General features: G+C 39.8%; 1 protein-coding gene across 1 annotated transcript in view; it reads right to left on the reverse strand.

Moving 5' to 3' along the window:
• Positions 1-4,549, reverse strand: part of PAPLN (papilin, proteoglycan like sulfated glycoprotein) — a 77,935-nt gene extending 73,386 nt beyond the window's left edge. The window contains exon 1 of the mRNA XM_083350538.1: positions 4,433-4,549. The gene's annotated coding sequence lies outside the window, so the exon portion shown is untranslated. The remainder of the gene's footprint in view (positions 1-4,432) is intronic.
• Positions 4,550-6,000: the final 1,451 nt, after the last annotated feature.

A 6,000-nucleotide genomic window follows, 5' to 3' on the forward strand; every position in this document is an offset into this window, starting at 1 on the left:
GAATGTGAGTGTGAATGGATTTTTAGTTCAAAAAGTCAACTATAATAAAAGAAACATCCTACATGTGTAAGAAAAAGAACAAGAGACACTGAAGGTGCCTTATGGCCCACAGTCTCCAACTGGTGCAGTTGGCAGAAGACAAGTCTAGGGTTTGTTAAATTAAGAAGTGAGAATGTCAATATCTTCTGAAAGCCCCCAGAAACTATATAATGTTCCTTTCAGATCTGGCACTGAGTAAAACAGCACCATGTTTATCATTTATCTGTTCCTAGTAAGGTAACGCTATCTGTTTCTAAATTAGAACTTGACCAGATGAATCCCTGCCCTATCTGAATTAAAATAACAGGTCAGAAGAGAATGTTTATCCTTTGCTCCATTTACTGTGTTTCACTGATACCGGTATATTGGTATATTGGTATGAAGAGCCGTGTTGGTGCAATGGTTAGAATGCAGTACTGCAGGCTAATTCTGCTGATAACCAGCATTTTGGCAATCCAAGTCTCACCAGCTCAAGGTTGACTCAGACTTCCATCCTTCCAAGGTTGGTACAATGAGGATTGTTAGGGACAATATGCTGACTCTGTAAACTGCTTAAAGAGGGCTGTAAAGCACTATGAAGTGGTATATAAGTCTAAGTGCCATTGCTATTGCTCTTGAATGCATTGCCACCTATCCACACTAAAGAAACATACCCCTACACTCATAAAAATGCTAGATTAGCAATAAGTTCAACTATAAGTTCAGTACATTATAAGATGGGGTATAATTTATTATTTTGTACAAAGGAAGTTGCCTTGTACTGAGCCACACAGCTAGTCCATTTATGAAGGCAAGCAGCAGCCCCCAACCCTGCAGGTAAGATACTTGGGGTTGAACCAGGAACTTTACAATTTCCATGAAAAATGCACTCTTTTCCTGCTGTTATGCCTATAAAGAAGAAATCTTGCTTCTAGTGATACAGATCTCCATACAAAAGGATGGTGAGCTGGTGTATATCAAGTGAGTTGAGAAGCCATCTATGTAGCACCTACCACATGTAGGCATCAATGTCACAATATGTGTGTGTTTGTCTACATTTTCACATTTGTACATGTTGTAGTGTACTGATTGCACTGAGCTGGGGACTGCGTACATTCAAGCAAGCAAATGTCTAGGTAACCATGACTTTCAACACAGCATACAGACTTCATGGAAGAAGTGGCTGACACTATTCTGATCCTGATTAGATTCATGGGATCATGCTGTGTTATTAAGCCACTTTTATAAGTGACAGTCATATCAGATGCCAGTTCTACATTCCCACTTACATGAGTGTTTTTGTAGGAATTGGAGATATGATAGATCCAAGTCAAAAGGTATGAGGAAATCTTAGCTAAGTTCACATATTGTATTACATTCTTATTTATTTGGTTTTAATGTGGTATGTATGAATCTAGCCTTGTTGTTGATAGATCAGATTGTCGTTTAGAATTCATTCTGACCCAACTCACTATTAATCATCTAGTGATTATCTGATAAAATTTCTTACTGCATCCTGTTTAGTAAAATGTCTTCAAAAGCAGATTAGGATTTGCCTAGGAGGATCATTGCTGCTTATATGACCAAATATGTCTCATTGAATCAGATAAGAAGAGATTATAGGCAGGAGCACAAAGACAGCTTTTGAACTTCCTAAGGAATTAGCTCTCTTCTTGGTAGCTAATTAAGTGCTAGCTAGCTACCCATCCCTATCACATATTTTCTTAAATGCATCCTTTTTCCTGTTATACATATAAAACCTGGTTAATTAACCAGCCTGGTAGAACAGAAATTACTAAGGGCGCATCAAATTCTATGCTTGCATAGTTATATCGATTTAAAGACTGGTGGATAGCGCTTAACATGGAATAAGGGCAAGGAGGAATTTTGATAGTCAAGCAGTCCAATGCTTTTAGCTATTTGTTCCAGGTTTTGTTTGATTTCCAAATGACAGGTATGTGTGTGGGGGGGAGGGGGGCTGCATGGTAAAGTGCCAATAATTAAGTCAGGTTATTTTGAAACACCGGTTTGATATAATGCTTTTCGAACAACATTTAACACGGCTCCCCTTTTAAAAGCAACCCAGCTATAGTGTTACACAATGCAAGAGAGCGCTTTCTATTTCTCTTCTCATCTCTCATAGTACCTGTCAGCTGCCAAGGCAGCTTAGTTTTAAATACTGGTTTAGCACTCTTTCCAGCAGAACTAAATCTCTATTTAAGAATTGCCCAAATAGTAACTGATAAACGCTATGAGGATGGACATTGTGCATGATGTGAGAGAGGGAGCCAGTTTATATGCCTCCTCTGCACTTGTGAGCTATTATTAAACACTAGTGTTCAAAAGTTCAGTACATAGAATTCCTGGGCAGGGGAGTTTGCACCATGAAAATCAGTTCTCTCCCTCTCCTGTTTCATGGTACAGCCCTACCATCCTCTCCTTTGATCTGCTGCTATTCAGGTGGATTCAGGTCTCTGGGATTAAACTGGCCTGGAAACCTGGTGGGAAAAGAACCAAACTCTTTAGTGGTCCAAATCAACATGTTTTTGAAGGACAATCTTCATACTTTTAGGAATTGTGCTGATCACCATCTTGAAGACTGGGGCTTCTTAACATACACGCACCCATTCATACTGCTTAACAAACCCTGAGTTTTGTTGCTATCTTGTTCTATTATCTCTCACAATCTTTGGTTCAGGAAGGAAGAGTGGCCTTACTTCTCCGAGCAATCCATGGCAGGCTGCTTTTTTGCCACTACTAAGGAGAGCGGAAGAGATTTCCTATGACTTCCAGGTCAAGCCATCACCTGGAGGCTGAAGATTGTTGCATTAACTTCCTGCAGCTTTAAATGTCAAGCTTCTTTTGTTCGCTATATTTCTGTTTATATTATTTTTTTTGCAGTGTTTGGTCTAGCTTAGCATGCCCATGGAAACTTTTGGAAACTTTTGGAAACTTTTGGCTGAACAGGCAACTTTACAAATATAACTTTAACGAACATAACTGGAATGCTTGACATTTCATGGAACCGTTAGAAGGAGGCTTGTGCCCGGTCAGATTATCATCCCATTTAGCTCAGTTAGCGAATCAACTTTTAGTGCTCTTTAGATGCCAGGTTCAAACTCCTATCCCTGCCTGTTAGCATGCAAAACTAAGGTTTGGAGAATACCAGTTAAAGAAGGCTGTTCTCTACTGACCAGCAGTTCTTTTCCAGGTCCTTGAGATAGGAAGTAACATATGCCTCTTTCCCTGCTTTGCTGTACCAGTAGTCCTTGACTTATGACCACAATTCAGCCCAAAATTTCTGTTGCTAAGTGTGACAGTTGTTAAGTGAATTCTGCCCATTTTATGACCTTTCTTGCCACAGTTGCTAAGTGAATCACTGCAGTTGTTAAATTAGGAACACAGATGTTCAATGAATCTGACTTCCCCATTGAGTTTGCTTGTCAGGAAGGCCCTGGGACATTGCAACTGTCATAAATACATGCCAGTTGCCAAGCATCTGAATTCTGATCATGTGACCATGAGGATGCTGCAACGGTCGTAAGTGTGAAAAATGGTCATAAATCACTTTTTCCAGTGCTGTTGTAACTTCAAATATCACTAAATGAACTGTTGTAAATTGAGGACTATCAGTATAAAGAACCCAGTAGGCAAATGCTGAATCTTGCAAAGCCTGCCAGCACTTTTAATTTTCTTTTCCCATTCAAATAAATACATAAAAGAGAAAGAGGGGGTGGGGGAAATAAAATTCCCAAAACTTTTTACAGGAACAAGCACACACATACACTGCTCCAGATAATCTGTGGACTTGTTCCCACAACCACATGAGCCTGTAGCAACATGAATCTTTCATCAGTTGAATGGCAACCACTGCAATTTGTGTCACTCAGAGCTGCTTGCCTTTCCATGAACTAAATTGGCTTGGCTTCTGGCATTCGCGGGAACGTCTGATTATTCCTGTGGCTGCTCCCCTTTTCCAAAATATACAGAATGGAGACAAAGCAGGTGCAGAGAGGAAAAAAAACCAAGTAGCCCACTTATAAAGAAGTGGTCTCAATCTTAACCTGCACATGCAGACTCTACTGAAGGTATGAACTGAATGTACAAACAGCCTCCTCTATTCAAGGTTGGAAGGGTGGCATCTGATATGAAACAAGAAAGGCTACCTCTTCCCATTGAAGTGCCACAGCTTTGTTAGAAGAAACGGGGCTCTGAATGGGTTAACTGTAAGTTAATTTCACATGTAAACATCCCTTCTTCTTTGCCTGCCAACAATCACAGATATGTATCCTTAAATGTTCTCCCTTTTGCATGACACTCGTTCACGTCCAACTTAGAAACTCAAACTGATTAAACCAGGAGTGGACAGGGAGATGCACCAAGATTTAGTCTGTAATCCAAAACCCACTCTTACCTGATGCCGCGATCTGCTTGTCAGTGAGGGCAAAGTGCTCACTGATGCCGCTTCTGGAGGGTGAGACCAAGCAAGTCCAGAACTTCTCTCGGAGTGGAGCTCCGTCAGTGGCTCTGACACTCTGTCTTGCCTTCAGCTTCTGTTTGATTACTAACTCTTTACAGCACAGGAAAAGGAGAGTTGGATTTCGTTTAACCCTTTCCGCTGCAATGGTTATCCTGTGTTTAAAAGCTGGAGTTGCAACTCTAGAGACGTGATGAGAGAACTCAGTTCAGGATGAGTTGCTTCTCTTTCGGATAAACGTTGTTTTATTCAATAAGCAAATAGACAGTTGTTACAGAAGTTACTGCCAAGGCGGAGCCTCTCTGAATTAAATTTTATTTTAGCCAGAGGCTAAGAAATCATCAAAAGACAAGGCAGAGGCACGAAAGAATCTCTAACTGGAGCCATAGTTTCTTTATCTATTAAAACTTCGTGTGTAAAAAATGAGAAATTTAAATAATATTGCAGCTAGGAAACAGGAATACTCTGGAGTTTATATCTAAAAAATTCCAACTGTTGTCCAGGACTCTCTCCATCTATGCAATACATTAAGTTACTTCTTGGGACAGAAGTCTGGAGAATGTACAGAGACAAATGTGAATTATAAGATATCAAAGTACTTGATCCCACCTTTCACGCTAAGATCTCTGTAAAAAATCACAAGAAACATAAGGGAAGAGATCTGGCTTGTAGACATCCAAAGCAGCATTTGCTTAAGCTTGTAGCACACAGGCTATAAACTATAAACTAAGTGGATAGGGATGATACAACATACAGGTAGTCCTTGACTTACAACAGTTGTTTAGTGACAGTTTGAAGTTACAATGGCACTAAAAATTGACTTACGACCATTTTTCACATTTATGACTATTACAGCATCCTCATGATCACGTGATTTACATTCAGATGCTTGACAGTTGCAGTGTCCTGGGGTTATGTTTCCACCTTTTGTGACTTTCTGACAAGCAAAGTCAATGGGGAAGCCAGATTCACTTAACAACCATATTAAAATAGCAACTGCAGTGAATCAGTTAACAATTGTGGCAAGAAAGGACATAAAGTAGGACAAAATTCACTTAAATGTTGTAGTGACATACGTTTTGGGCTTAACTGTGGTCATAAGTTGAAGACTACCTGTGTCCCAGGATAATGTTGTAGGATCTGATCGTAAAATTGTAAAATGGGGCATAACTCACTTAACAAACTTTTCACTTAGCAACATAAATTATGGGCTCTGTTATGGTTGTAAGCCGAGGATTACCTGTACTAGATTACAATGTGGATGGCTAATTTGTGAATGAATATGTTACACAAGCCTTGAGTCTGTGGCCATTCAGAAAACATAGGGCATGTGAAGTCAAACACTGTGCTACTTATTTCCTTGTTGTCCATGTTTCTCAGTGTCTGGGTTTAACAACCAAATAATAAACAAGCCAGCCAAATTATAGTCTAGTTTGCTGTAGTAACCCATCTTGCAGATGGAAAGGAAGATTTAAACCTTACTTGCCATGTGGTCCAGATCCAAA

Source organism: Vipera ursinii, assembly GCF_947247035.1.
Source record: "Vipera ursinii genome assembly, chromosome: 1".
Taxonomy (NCBI): Eukaryota; Metazoa; Chordata; class Lepidosauria; order Squamata; family Viperidae; genus Vipera; species Vipera ursinii.